The sequence below is a fragment of the Leucopleurus acutus genome (genome assembly GCF_964270905.1).
Source record: "Leucopleurus acutus genome assembly, chromosome: 6".
Taxonomy (NCBI): domain Eukaryota; kingdom Metazoa; phylum Chordata; class Mammalia; order Artiodactyla; family Delphinidae; genus Leucopleurus; species Leucopleurus acutus.
The window spans coordinates 86,491,302-86,507,398 of NC_139149.1; the positions used below are offsets into that span (position 1 = coordinate 86,491,302).

The 16,097-nt window shown below is 38.6% G+C and overlaps 1 protein-coding gene across 5 annotated transcripts in view; it reads left to right on the forward strand.

Moving 5' to 3' along the window:
- ABI2 (abl interactor 2) overlaps nt 1–16,097 on the forward strand; it is a 104,582-nt gene that overhangs the window by 31,711 nt on the left and 56,774 nt on the right. The gene's annotated exons all lie outside the window — the stretch shown is intronic.

Genomic DNA, 16,097 nt, shown 5'->3' on the forward strand with positions numbered 1-16,097 from the left:
GGCATACGATCTCTTAGTTGCAGCATGCATGTAGGATATAGTTCCCTGACCAGGAATTGAACCTGGGCCCCCTGCATTGGGAGCTCGGAGTCCTATCCACTGCACCACCATGGAAGTCCTGGGAAGTCTACTTTAATGGTTTCATTAAAACTCAGTTGTCAAGTTAAAATGATCAGCCTTGAGGTGAGAATTTGCCTGCTTTCTTCCAATTTTTACCGAATTTTACACTTAAAATGTGATAGCTTGATGACTTGTTTAAATGCTTTTTTCTGTTACCTCAGTAATGGATAGATTAAGTGACCTTATAAAATTATCTTTGTATAGAACTTAGAAAAAATTAATGTTATACTTTCTCCATTGTAAATGTCATAAAGAAAAGAGAAAAAAATAGGAAAACAAGCCCTTTCTCCACTACTCAAACATCTCCTGTTAACATTTCGGTATATTTCCTTTTAATATTTTTTTCTTCTAAATGATTTTTAAAATTTAGCTGGGATTATACTATATATGGAATTTTGAGTTCTGCTCTTTTACCATTGCAACAAACATCTTCTCATGATGTTATAAGATCTTCATAAACATTTTCGATGGCTACATAATGTTATATATATATATCATAATTTTCATAACCATTCCTATATTTTGGGACCATTTAAAATATTACTACAGTAAAAACCAATTTATAATTGCAAAATACATTTTTAAAAACATTAAAACAAAAAGATTTTGATCTGTCTGCTTCTCTTTGAAATCTTTGGAACTTTTCTATTTTAACTCTCTTGCCATTCAAGTAACTTGGTGGTATTCAATTCTATTTTTAGAATAGAATAAATGATTAGAATGCTTGTGGAATAAAAAGAGTTTTAAAATGTGCATATTACCTTCGTATATCTTAAAAGTTCAGGACTCCTCTAAAATTGACTAATCCATCAATTTTTCAAAGTCTTTGGTTTAATTTATATAATTAAATATAGTCCACATAACCGAATCAGTTATGTAAGGTCTACCTTATATTTCTTCTTTTTTTTTTTTAACATCTTTGGTGGAGTGTAATTGCTTTACAGTGGTGTGTTAGTTACTGCTGTATAACAAAGTGCATCAGCTATACGTATACATATATCCCCATATCTCCTCCTTCTTGCATCTTCCTTCCACCCTCCTTATCCCACCCCTCTAGTTGGAAACAGAGCACCGAGTTGATCTCCCTGTGCTATGCAGCTGCTTCCCACTAGCTATCTGTTTTACATTTGGTAGTGTATATATGCCCGTGTCACTCTCTCACTTCATCCCAGCTTACCCTTCCCCCTCCCTATGTCCTCAAGGACATTCTCTACGTCTGCGTCTTTATTCCTGTCCTGCCCCTAGGTTCTTCAGAACCATTTTTTTTTTTAAGATTTCATAAATATGTGTTGGCATACAGTATTTGTTTTTCTCTTTCTGACTTACTTCACTCTGTATGACAGACTCTAGGTCCATCCACCTCACTACAAATAACTCAATTTTGTTTCTTTTTAGGGCTGAGTAATATTCCATTGTATATATGTGCCACATCTTCTTTATCCTTTCATCTGTCAATGGACACTTAGGTTACTTCCATGTCCTGGCTATTGTAAATAGTGCTGCAGTGAACATTGTGGTACGTGACTCTTTTTGAATTATGGTTTTCTCAGGGTATATATGCCCAGTAGTAGGATTGCTGGGTCGTATGGTAGTTCCATTTTTAGTTTTTGAAGGAACTTCCATACTGTTCTCCATAGGGGCTGTATCAATTTACATTCCCACCAACAGTGCAAGAGGGTTCCCTTTCTTCTACACCCTCTCCAACATTTATTGTTTGTAGATTTTTTTCATGATGGCTATTCCGACCGGTGTGAGGTGGTACCTCATTGTAGTTTTGATTTGCATTTCTCTGATGATTAGTGATATTGAACATCCTTTCATGTGTTCCTTGGCAATCTGTATATCTTCTTTGGAGATGTCTATTTAGGTGTTCTGTCCATTTTGGGATTGGATTGTTTTGTTGTTTTCATATTGAGTTGCACAAGCTGCTTGTATATTTTGGAGATTAATCCTTTGTCAGAAGCGTTTGCAAATATTTTCTCCCATTCTGAGGGTTGTCCTTTTGTCTTGTTTATGGTTTCCTTTGCAATACAAAAGGTTTTAAGTTTCATTAGGTCTCATTTGTTTATTTTTGGTTTTATTTCCATTTCTCTAGGAGGTGGGTCAAAGAAGATCTTGCTATGATTTATGTCATAGAGTGTTCTGCCTGTGTTTTCCTCTAAGAGTTTGATAGTGTCTGACCTTACATTTAGGTCTTGAATCCATTTTAAGTTTATTTTTGAGTATGGTGTTAAGAAGTGTTTAATTTCATTCTTTTACATGTAGCTGTCTAGTTTTCACAGCACCACTTATTGAATAGGCTGCCTTTTCTCCATTGTATATTTCTGCCTCCTTTATCAAAGACAAAGTGACCATATATGAGTGGTTTTATATCTGGGCTTTCTCTCCTGTTCCATTGATCTCTATTTCTGTTTTTGTGCCAGTACCATACTGCCCTGATTACTGTAGCTTTGTAGTGTAGTCTGAAGTCAGGGACCCTGATTTCTCCAGCTCTGTTTTTCTTTCTGAAGATTGCTTTGGCTATTCAGAATCTCTTAATGTTTACATACAAACTGTGAAATTTTTTGTTCTAGTTCTGTGAAAAATACCAGTGGTAGTTTGAATGGGAGTGCATTAAATCTGTATATTGCTTTGGGTAGTATAGTCATTTTTAAAATGTTGATTCTTCCAGTCCAAGAACATGGTATATCTCTCCATCTGTTTGTATCATGTTCAATTTCTTTCATCAGTGTCTTATAATTTTCTGCATACAGGTCTTTTGTCTCCATAGGTAGGTTTATTCCTAAGTATTTTATTCTTTTTGTTGCAATGGTAAATGGGAGTGTTTCCTTAATTTCTCTTTCAGATTTTTCGTCATTAGTGTATACGAATGCAAGGGATTTCTGTGCATTAATTTTGTATCCTGCTACTTTACCAAATTCATTGATTAGCTCTAGTAGTTTTCTGTAGCATCTTTAGGATTCTCTATGTTTAGTGTCTTGTCATCTGCAAAGAGTGACAGTTTTACTTCTTCCTTTCTGATTTGGATTCCTTTTATTGCTTTTTCTTCTGTGATTGCTGTGGCTAAAACTTCCAAACTATGTTGAATAATAGTGGGGAGAGTGGACATCCTTGTCTTGTTCCTCATCTTAGTGGGAATGGTTTCAGTTTTTCACCATTGAGGACGATGTTGGCTGTGGGTTTGTCATATATGGCCTTTATTAAGTTGAGGTAAGTTCCCTCTATGCCCACTTTCTGAAGGGTTTTTATCATAAATGGGTGTTGAATTTGGTCAAAAGCTTTTTCTGCATCTATTGAGATGATCACATGGTTTTTCTCCTTTAGTTTGTTAATATGCTGTATCACATTGATTGATTTGTGTATATTGAAGAATCCTTGCATTCCAGAGATAAACCCCACTTGATCGTGGTGTATGATCCTTTTAATGTGCTGTTGGATTCTGTTTGCTAGTATTTTCTTGAGCATTTTTGCATCTGTGTTCTTCAGTGATATTGGCCTGTAGTTTTCTTTTTTTGTGACATCTTTGTCTGGTTTTGGTGTCAAGATGATGGTGGCCTCATAGAATGAGTTTGGGAGTGATCCTCCCTCTGCTATATTTTGGAAGAGTTTGAGAAGGGTAGGTGTTAGCTCTTCTCTAAATGTTGGATAGAATTCTCCTGTGAAACCATCTGGTCCTGTGCTTTTGTTTGTGGAAGATTTTTTTTTTTTAACATTTTAATTGGAGTATAATTCCTTTACAATGGTGTCTTAGTTTCTGCTTTATAACAAATTGAATCAGTTATACATATACATATGTTCCCATATCTCTTCCCTCTTGCATCTCCCTCCCTCCCACCCTCCGTATCCCACCCCTCTAGGTGGTCACAAAGCACCGAGCAGATCTCCCTGTGCTATGTGGCTGCTTCCCACTAGATAGCTGTTTCTCGTATGGTAGTGTATATATGTCCATGGCACGCTCTCACTTTGTCACAGCTTACCCTTCCCCCTCCCCATATCCTGAAGTCCATGCTCTAGTAGGTCTGTGTATTTATTCCCGTCTTGCCCCTAGGTTCTTCATGACCTTTCTTTTCCTTTTTTTTTTAGATTCCATATATATGTGTTAGCAAACGGTATTTCTTTTTCTCTTTCTGACTTACTTCACTCTGTATGACAGACTGTAGGTCCATCCACCTCACTACAAATAACTCAATTTTGTTTCTTTTTAGGGCTGAGTAATATTCCATTGTATACATGTGCCACATCTTCTTTATCCACTCATTTGTTGATGGACCATTAGGTTGCTTCCATGTCCTGGCTAATGTAAATAGAGCTGCAATGAATACTTTGGTACATGACTCTTTTTGAATTATGGTTTTCTCAGGGTATATGCCCAGTAGTGGTATTGCTGGGTCGTATGGTAGATCTATTTTTAGTTTTTTAAGGAACCTGCATACTGTTCTCCATAGTGGCTGTATCAATTTACATTCCTGCCAACAGTGCAAGAGTGTTCCGTTTTCTCCACACCCTCTCCAGCATTGATTGTTTCTAGATTTTTTGATGATGGCCATTGTGATCAGTGTGAGATTATATCTCATTGTAGTTTTGATTTGCATTTCTCTAATGATTAATGATGTTGAGCATTCTTTCATGTGTTTGTTGGCAATCTGTATATCTTCTTTGGAGAAATGTCTATTTAAGTCTTCTGCCCATTTTTGGATTGGGTTTTTTTTTTTTTAACATATTTATTGGGATAAACTTGCTTTACAGTGGTGTGTTAGTTTCTGCTTTATAACAAATTGAATCAGTTATACATATACACATGTTCCCATATCTCTTCCCTCTTGCGTCTCCCTCCCTCCCACCCTCCCTACTCCACCCCTCCAGGTGGTCACAAAGCACCGAGCTGATCTCCCTGTGCTATGCGGCTGCTTCCCACTAGCTATCCACCTTATGTTTGGTAGTGTATATATGTCCATGCCTCTCTCTCACTTTGTCACAGCTCACCCTTCCCCCTCCCCATATCCTCAAGTCTGTTCTCTAGTAGGTCTGTGTCTTTATTCCTGTCTTACCCCTAGGTTCTTCATGACATTTTTTTTTCTTAAATTTCATATATATGTGTTAACATACGGTATTTGTCTTTCTCTTTCTGACTTACTTCACTCTGTATGACAGATTCTAGGTCTATCCACCTCATTACAAATAGCTCAATTTCGTTTCTTTTTATGGCTGAGTAATATTCTATTGTATATATGTGCCACATCTTCTCTATCCATTCATCCAAAAATGGGCACTTAGGTTGTTTCCATCTCCGGGCTATTGTAAATAGAGCTGCAATGAACATTTTGGTACATGACTCTTTTTGAATTATGATTTTCTCAGGGTATATGCCCAGTAGTGGGATTCCTGGGTCATATGGTAGTTCTATTTATAGTTTTTGAAGGAACCTCCATACTGTTCTCCATAGTGGCTGCACCAATTCACATACCCACCGGCAGTGTAAGAGTGTTCCCTTTTCTCCACACCCTCTCCATCATTTATTGTTTCTAGATATTTTGGTGATGGCCATTCTGACTGGTGTGAGATGATATCTCATTGTAGTTTTGATTTGCATTTCTCTAATGATTAATGATGTCGAGCATTCTTTCACATGTTTGTTGGCAGTCTGTATATCTTCTTTGGAGAAATGTCTATTTAGGTCTTCTGCCCGTTTTGGGATTGGGTTGTTTGTTTTTTTGTTATTGAGCTGCATGAGCTGCTTGTTAATTTTAGAAATTAATCCTTTGTCAGTTGCTTCATTTGCAAATATCTTCTCCCATTCTAGGGTTGTCTTTTGGTCTTGTTTATTGTTTCCTTTGCTGTGCAAAAGCTTTTAAGTTTCATTAGGTCCCTTTTGTTTTTATTTCCAATTCTCTAGAAGGTGGGTCAAAAAGGATCTTGCTGTGATTTATGTCATAGAGTATTCTGCCTATGTTTTCCTCTAAGAGTTTGATAGTGTCTGGCCTTACATTTAGGTCTTTAATTCATTTTGAGTTTATTTTTGTGTATGGTGTTAGGGAGTGTTCTAATTTCATAGTTTTACATGTAGCTGTCCAGTTTTCCCAGAACCACTTATTGAAGAGGCTGTCTTTTCTCCACTGTACATTCCTGCCTCCTTTATCAAAGATAAGGTGACCATATGTGCGTGGGTTTATCTCTAGGCATTCTATCCTGTTCCGTTGATCTATCTTTTGGTTTTTGTGCCAGTACCATACTGTCTTGATTACTGTAGCTTTGTAGTATAGTCTGAAGTCAGGGACCCTGATTCCTCCAGCTCCATTTTTCATTCTCAAGATTGCTTTGGCTATTTGGGGTCTTTTGTGTTTCCATACAAATTGTGAAATTTTTTGTTCTAGTTCTGTGAAAAATGCCAGTGGTAGTTTGATAGGGATTGCATTAAATCTGTAGATTGCTGTGGGTAGTAGAGTCATTTACTTAATGTTGATTCTTCCAATCCAAGAACATGGTATATCTCTCCATCTATTTGTGTCATCTTTAATTTCTTTCATCAGTGTCTTATAGCTTTCTGCATACAGGTCTTTTGTCTCCTTAGGTAGGTTTGTTCTGAGGTATTTTATTCTTTTTGTTGCAGTGATACATGGGAGTGTTTTGTAATTTCACTTTTAGATTTTTCATCATTAGTGTATAGGAATGCCAGAGATTTCTGTGCATTAAGTTTGCATCCTGCTACTTTACCAAATTCATTGATTAGCTCTAGTAGTTTTCTGGTAGCATCTTTAGGATTCTCTACGTATAGTATCATGTCATGTGCAAACAGTGACAGCTTTACTTCTTCTTTTCCAATTTGATTCCTTTTATTTCTTTTTCTTCTGTGATTGCTGTGGCTAAAACTTCCAAAACTGTGTTGTAGTGGTGAGAGTGGGCAACCTTGTCTTGTTCCTGATCTTAGTTGAAATGGTTTCAGTTTTTCACCATTTAGGACGATGTTTGCTGTGGGTTTGTCATATATGGCTTTTATTATGTTGAGGAAAGTTTCCTCTATGCCTACTTTCTGCAGGGTTTTTAACATAAAGGGGTGTTGAATTTTGTCAAAAGCTTTCGCTGCATCGATTGAGATGATCATATGGTTTTTCTCCTTCAGTTTCTTAATATGGTATATCACATTGATTGATTTGAGTATATTGAAGAATCATTGCATTCGTGGAATAAACCCCACTTGATCATGGTGTATGATCCTTTTAATGTGCTGTGGGATTCTGTTTGCTAGTACTTTGTTGAGGATTTTTGCATCTATGTTCATCAGTGATATTGGCCTGTAGTTTTCTTTCTTTGTGACATCTTTGTCTGGTTTTGGTATCAGGGTGATAGTGGCCTCATAGAATGAGTTTCGGAGTGTTCCTCCCTCTGCTATATTTTGGAAGAGTTTGAGAAGGATAGGTGTTAGCTCTTCTCTAAATGTTTGATAGAATTCGCCTTTGAAGCCATCTGGTCCTGGGCTTTTGTGTGTTGGAAGATTTTTAATCACAGTGTCAATTTCAGTGTGTGTGATTGGTCTGTTCATATTTTCTATTTTTTCCTGGTTCAGTCTCGGAAGGTTGTGCTTTTCTAAGTGTTTTTCCATTTCCTCCAGGGTGTCCATTTTATTGGCATATAGTTTCTTGTAGTAATCTCTCATGATCCTTTCTCTTTCTGCATTGTGAGTTGTTACTTCTCCTTTTCCATTTCTAATTCTTTTTGTTTGAGTCTCTCCCTTTTTTTCTTGATGAGTCTGGCTAATGGTTTATCAATTTTGTTTATATTCTCAAAGATCCAGCGTTTAGATTTATTGATCTTTGCTATTGTTTCCTTCATTTTTTTTCATTTATTTCTTATCTGACATTTATGATTTCTTACCTTCTGCTAACACTGTGGTTTTTTTCTTCTTCTTTCTCTAATTGCATTAGGTGTAAGGTTAGGTTGTTTATTTGAGATATTTCTCGTTTCTTGAGTTAGGACTGTATTGCTATAAACTTCCCTTTTAGAACTGCTTGTTCTGCATCCCATACGTTTTGGGTCAACGTGTTTTCATTGTCATTTGTTTCTAGGTATTTTTTGATTTCCTCGGTGATTGCTTGGTTATTAAGTAGTGTATTGTTTAGCCTCCATGTGTTTGTATTTTTTACAGATTTTTTTCCAGTAATTGATATCCAGTCTCGTAGCGTCGTGGTCGGAAAAGATACTTGATATGTTTTCAATTTTCTGAAGTTTACCAAGGCTTCATTTGTGACCCAAGATATGATCTATACTGGAGAATGTTCCATGAGCACTTGAGAAGAAAGTGTATTCTGTTGTTTTTGGATGGAACGTCCTATAAATATCATTTAAGTTCATCTAGTTTAATGTATCATTTAAAGCTTGTGTTTCCTTATTTGTTTCCATTTATATCCATTGGTGAAAGTGGGGTGTTAAAGTCCCCTACTATGATTGTGTTACTGTCAATTTCCCCTTTTATGGCTCTTAGCATATGCCTTTTGTATTGAGGTGCTCTTATGTTGGGTGTATAAATATTTACAGTTGTTACATCTTCTTCTTGGATCGATCCCTTGATCATTATGTATGTCCATCTTTGTCTCTTGCAATAGTCTTTATTTTAAAGTTCATTTTGTCTGATATGAGAATTTCTACTCCAGCTTTCTTTTGATTTCCATTTGCATGGAATATCTTTTTCTATCCCCTTACTTTCAGTCTGTATCTGTCCTTAGGTCTGATGTGGGTCTCTTGTGGACAGCATATATATGGGTCTTGTTTTTGTATCCATTTTGCCAGTCTACGTGTTTTGGTTGGAGCATTTAATCCATTTACATTTAAGGTAATTATCGATATGTATGTTTCTATTACCATTTTCTTAATGTTTTGGGTTTGTTATTGTAGGTCTTTTTCGTCTCCTGTGTTTCCTGCCTAGAGAAGTTCCTTTAGCATTTGTTGTAAAGCTGGTTTGGTGGTGCTTAATTCTCTTAGTTTTTGCTTGTCTGTAAAGGTTTTATTTTCTCTGTTGAATCTGAATGAGATCCTTGCTGGGTAGAGCAATCTTGGTTGCAGGTTTTTCCCTTTCATCACTTTAAATATGTCCTGCCACACCCTTCTGGCTTGCAGAGTTTCTGCTGAAAGATCAGCTGTTAACCTTATGGGGATTCCCTTGTATGTTATTTGTTGCTTTTCCCTTGCTGCTTTTAATATTTTTTCTTTGTATTTAATTTTTGATAGTTTGATTAATATATGTCTTGGCATGTTTCTTCTTGGATTTATCTTATATGGGACTCTCTGTACTTCCTGGACTTGAATGACTATTTCCTTTCCCATATTATGGAAGTTTTCAACTATAATCTCTTCAAATATTTTCTTAGTCCCTTTGTTTTTCTCTTCTTCTTCTGAGACCCCTATAATTCGAATGTTGGTGCGTTTAATGTTGCCCCAAAAGTCTCTGAGTCTGTCTTTAATTCTTTTCATTCTTTTTTCTTTATTTTGCACTGTGGTAGTTATTTCCACTTTTTTATCATCCAGGTCACTTATCCATTCTTCTGCCTCAGTTATTCTGCTATTGATTCCTTCTAGAGAATTTTTAATTTCACTTATTGTGTTGTTCATCAGTGTTTGTTTGCTCTTTAGTTCTTCTAGTTTCTTGTTAAACATTTCTTGTATTTTCTCCATTCTATTTACAAGGTTTTGGATCATCTTTACTGTCATTACTCTGAATTCTTTTTCAGGTAGGCTGCCTATTTCCTCTACATTTGCTTGGTCTGGTGGGTTTTTCCCCTGCTCCTTCATTTATTGTGTATTTCTGTCTTCTCATTTTGCTTCACTTACTGCGTTTGGGGTCTCCTTTTCACAGGGTGAAGTTTCGTAGTTCCCACTGTTTTTGGTGTCTGCACCCAGTGGTTAAAGTTGGTTCAGTGGGTTGTGTAGGCTTCCTGGTGGATGGGACTGGTGCCTCTTTTCTGGTGGATGAAGCTGGATCTTGTCTTTCTGGTGGGCAGGACCATGTCTGGTGGTGTGTTTTTGGGTGTCTGTGAACCTATTATCATTTTAGGCAGCCTCTTGCTAATGGGTGGGGATGTGTTCCTGTCTTGCTAGTTGTTTGGCATGAGATGTCCAGCCCTGTGGCTTACCAGGTCGTTGAGTAGAGCTGCCTTTTAGCATTGAGATGGAGATCTCTGGGAGAGCTTTTGCTGTTTGATAGTACATGGCGCTGGGAGGTTTCTGGTGGACCACTGTCCTGAACTCAGCTCTCCCATCTTAGAGGCTCATGCCTGACACCTGGCTGGAGCACCAAGACCTTGTCAGCCACATGCCTCAGAAGGAAAGGGTGGAAAGAAAGGAAAGAAAGAAAAATAAAATAAAGTTATTCAAATAAAAAATAATTAAAAATAAAAAAGTAATTAAAAAAAGGAAAGAAAGAAGAGGGCAAAGAAACCAATAAACAAATCCACGAAAGATAACAAGCACTAAAAACTATACTAAAAAAACAAAACCAAAATGGACAGAACTCTAGGACAAATGGTAAAAGCTAAGCTGTACAGACAAAGTCACACAAAAAAGCATACACATACACACAAAAAGAGAAAAAGGATAAAAATATATTTTTTTTTTTAAAAAAAAGAGCAGCCAGATCAATAAACTGATCTACCAGTGATAATAAGCTCTAGGAGTGGAAGATGGCGGAAGAGTAAGACGCGGAGATCACCTTCCTTCCCACAGATACACCAGAAATACATCTACACGTGGAACAACTCCTACAGAACACCTACTGAACGCTGGCAGAAAACCTCAGACCTCCCAAAAGGCAATAAACCCCCCACGTACCTGGGTAGGGCAAAAGAAAAAAGAATAAACAGAGACAAAAGGATAGGGACGGGACCTGCACCAGTGGGAGGGAGCCATGAAGGAGGAGAGCCCAGCACACACTAGAAACCCCTTCGTGGGTGGACACTGCAGGTGGCGGAGGGGGAAAGCTTTGGAGCCGCGGAGGAGAGCCCAGCAACAGGGGTGCGGAGGGCAAAGCGGAGAGATTCCCACAGAGGATCAGTACCGACCGGCACTCACCAACCCGAGACTCTTGTTTGCTCACCCGCTGGGGCGGGCGGGGCTGGAAGCTGAGGCTTGGGCTTCAGTCGGAGCACAGGGAGAGGACTGAGGTTGGCGGCATGAACACAGCCTGAAGGGGTTAGTGCGCCATGGCTAGCAGGGAGGGAGTCCGGGGGGGGGGGGGGGAAAGTCTCGACCTGCCGAAGAGGCAAGAGACTTTTTTTCCTTCTTTGTTTACTGGTGCGTGAGGAGAGGGGATTAAGAGTGCTGCTTAAAGGAGCTCCAGAGACAGGCGCGAGCCGCGGCTAACAGCGCAGACCCCAGAGACGGGCATGAGATGCTAAGGCTGCTGCTGCCGCCACCAAGAAGCCTGTGTGCGAGCACAGGTCACTATCCACACCCCCCTTCTGGGGAGCATGTGCAGGCCGCCACTGCCAGGGTCCCAGGATCCAGGGACAACTTCCCCGGGAGAACGCGCGCCTCAGGCTCGTGCAACGTTACGCTGGCCTCTGCTGCTGCAGGCTCGCCCCGCTCTCCGTACCCCTCCATCCCCCCGGCCTGAGTGAGCTAGAGTCCCCGAAGCACCTGCTCCTTTAACCCCGTCCTGTCTGAGCAAAGACGCCCTCCGGTGACCTACACGCAGAGGCAGGGCCAAATCCAAAGCTGAGCCCTGGGACCTGTGAGAACAAAGAAGAGAAAGGGAAATCTCTCCCAGCAGCCTCAGAAGCAGCGGATTAAAGCTCCACAATCAACTTGATGTACCCTGCATCTGTGGAATACCTGAATAGAAAACGAATCATCCCAAATTGAGGAGGTGGATGTAGCAAGATTTATAAATTTTTTCCCCTTTTCCTCTTTTAGTGAGTGTGTATGTGTATACTTCTGTGTGACATTTTGTCTGTATAGCTTTGCTTCCACCATTAGTCCAAGGGTTCTGTACGTTCGTTTTTTTCTTATTAATTTTTTTATATTAATAACTTTATTTTATTTTATCTTCTTCCTTCCTTTCCTCCCTCCCTCCCTCCCTCCCTTCTTCCTCCCTCCCTCCCTTCTTCCCTCCCTCCCTCTCTCTCTCTTCTTCTTTCTTTCTTTCTTTCCTTCTTTCTTTCTCTCTCTCTTTCTTTCTTTCTTTCTCTTTCTTTCTCTCTTTCTTCCTCCCTCCCTCCCTCTCTCCCTCCCTCTCTCTCTTTCTTTCTTTCTTCTTTTTCTCCCTTTTATTCTGAGCTGTGTGGATGAAAGGCTCTTGGTGCTACAGCCAGGAGTCAGTGCTGTGGCTCTGAGGTGGGAGAGCCAATTGCAGGACACTGGTCCACAAGAGATCTCCCAGCTCCACATAATATCAAACGGTGAAAATCTGCCAGAGATCTCCATCTCAACACCAGCACCCAGCTTCACTCAACGACCAGCAAGCTACAGTGCTGGACACCCTATGCCAAACAACTAGCAAGACAGGAACACAACCCCATCCATTAGCAGAGAGGCTGCCTAAAATCATAAGAAGTCCACAGACACCCCAAAACACACCACCAGACGTGGACCTGCCCACCAGAAAGACAAGATCCAGCCTCATCCACCACAACACAGGCACTAGTCCCCTCCACCAGGAAGCCTACACAACCCACTGAACCACCCTTAGCCACTGGGGACAGACAAGAAAAACAACGGGAACTACGAACCTGCAGCCTGCAAAAAGGAGACCCCAAACACAGTAAGATAAGCAAAATGAGAAGACAGAAAAACACACAGCAGATGAAGGAGCAAGATAAAAACCCACCAGACTTAACAAATGAAGAGGAATTAGGCAGTCTACCTGAAAAAGAATTCAGAATAATGATAGTAAAGATGATCCAAAATCTTGGAAATAGAATAGAGAAAATGCAAGAAACATTTAACAAGGACCTAGAAGAACTAAAGATGAAATAAACAACGATGAACAACACAATAAATGAAATTAAAAATACTCTAGGTGGGATCAATAGCAGAATAACTAAGGCAGAAGAACGAACGGATAAGTGGCCTGGAAGATAAAATAGTGGAAATAACTACTGCAGAGTAGAATAAAGAAAAAGGAATGAAAAGAACAGAGAACAGTCTCAGAGACCTCTGGGACAACATTAAACACACCAACATTCAAATTATAGGGGTTCCAGAAGAAGAAGAGAAAAAGAAAGGGACTGAGAAAATATTTGAAGAGATTATAGTTGAAAACTTCCATAATATGGGAAAGGAAATAGTCATTCAAGTCCAGGAAGCACAGAGAGTCCCATACAGGATAAATCCAAGGAGAAATACACCAAGACACATATTAATCAAGCTGTCAAAAATTAAATACAAAGAAAACATATTAAAAGCAGCAAGGGAAAAACAACAAATAACACACAAGGTAATTCCCATAAGGTTAACAGCTGATCTTTCAGCAGAAACTCTGCAAGCCAGAAGGGACTGGCAGGACATATTTAAGGTGATGAAGGAGAAAAACCTGCAACCACGGTTACTCTACCCAGCAAGGATCTCATTCAGATTTGATGGAGAAATTAAAACCTTTACAGACAAGCAAAAGCTGAGAGAATTCAGCACCACCAAACCAGCTTTACAACAGCTCCTGAAGGAACTTCTGTAGTCAAGAAACACAAGAGAAGGAAAAGGCCTACAATAATGAACCCAATCAATTAAGAAAATGGGAATAGGAACATACATATCGATAATTACCTTAAATGTAAATGGACTAAATGCTCCCACCAAAAGACACAGATTGGCTGAATGAATACAAAAATAAGACCCATATATATGCTGTCTACAAGACACCCACTTCAGACCTACAGACACATACAGACTGAAATTAAAGGGGATGGAAAAAGATATTCCATGGAAATGGAAACCAAAAGAAAGCTAGAGTAGAAATTCTTAATCAGACAAAACAGACTTTAAAATAAAAACTATTGCAAGAGACAAAGAAGGACACTACATAATGACCAAGGTATGAATCCAAGAACATATAACAATTGTAAATACTTATACACCCAACATAGGAGCACCTCAATACATAACGCAAATACTAACAGCCATAAAAGGGGAAATCGACAGTAACACATTCATAGTAGGGGACTTTAACACCCCACTTTCACCAATGGACTGATCATCCAAAATGAAAATAAATAAGGAAACACAAGCTTTAAATGATACATTAAACAAGATGGACCTAATTGATATTTATAGGACATTCCATCCAAAAACAACAGAGTACACGTTTTTCTTAAGTGCTCATGGAACATTCTCCAGTATAGATCATATCTTGGGTCACAAATAAAGCCTTAGTAAATTTAAAAAAATTGAAATTGTATCAAGTATCTTTTCCGACCACAACGCTGTGAGACCAGATATCAATTACAGGGAAATATCTGTAAAAGATGCAAACACCTGGAGTCTAAACAATACACTACTTAATAACGAAGTGAACACTGAAGAAATCAAAGAGGAAATAAAAAAATACCTAGAAACAAATGACAATAGAGACACGACGACCCAAAACCTATGGGATGCAGCAAAAGCAGTTCTAAGAGGGAAGTTTATAGCAATACAATCCTACCTTAAGAAACAGGAAACATCTCAAGTAAACAACCTAACCTTGCACCTAAAGCAATTAGAGAAAAACAAAGAAAAAAAACCCAAAGTTAGCAGAAGGAAAGAAATCATGAAAATCAGATCAGAAATAAATGAAAAAGAAATGAAGGAAACGATCGCAAAGATCAATAAAACTAACAGCTGGTTCTTTGAGAAGGTAAACAAAATTGATAAACAGTTAGCCAGACTCATCACAAAAAAAGGGAGAAGACTCAAATCAGTAGAATGAGAAATGGAAAAGGAGAAGTAACAACTGACACTGCAGAAATGCAAAAGATTATGAGAGATCACTACAAGCAACTCTATGCCAATTAAATGGGCAATCTGGAAGAAATGGACAAATTCTGAGAAATGCACAACCAGCCAAGACTGAATCAGGAAGAAATAGAAACTATGAACAGACCAATCACAGGCACTGAAATTGACACTGTGATTAAAAATCTTCCAACAAACAAAAGCCCTGGACCAGTTGGCTTCACAGGCGAATTTTATCAAACATTTAGAGAAGAGCTAACACCTATCCTTCTCAAACTCTTCCAAAATATAGCAGTGGGAGGAAAACTCCCAAACTCATATATGAGGCCACCATCACCCTGATACCAAAACCAGACAAGGATGTCACAAGGAAAGAAAACTACAGGCCAATATCACTGATGAACATAGATGCAAAAATCCTCAAGAAAGTACTAGCAAACAGAATCCAACAGCACATTAAGAGGATCATACAACATGATCAAGTGGGGTTTATTCCAGGAATGCAAGGATTCTTCAATATATGCAAATCAATCAATGTGATACACCATATTAAGAAACTGAAGGAGAAAAACCATATGATCATCTCAATAGATGCAGAGAAAGCTTTCAGTAAAATTCAAGACTCATTTATGATAAAAACCCTGCAGAAAGTAGGCATAGAGGGAACTTTCCTCAACATAATAAAGGCCATATATGACAAGCCCACAGCCAACATCGTCCTCGATGGTGAAAAACTGAAACCATTTCCACTATGATCAGGAACAAGACAAGATTGCCCACTCTCACCACTCTTATTCAACATAGTTTTGGAAGTGTTAGCCACAACAATCAGAGAAGAAAAGGAAATAAAAGGAATCCAAATCGGAAAAGAAGAAGTAAAGCTGTCACTGTTTGCAGATGATATGATACTATACATAGAGAATCCTAAAGATGCTACCAGAAAACTACTAGAGCTAATTAATGAATTTGGTAAAGTAGCTGGATACAAAATTAATGCACAGAAATCTCTGGCATTCCTATACACTAATGATTAAAAATCTGAAAGTGAAATCAAGAAAACACTC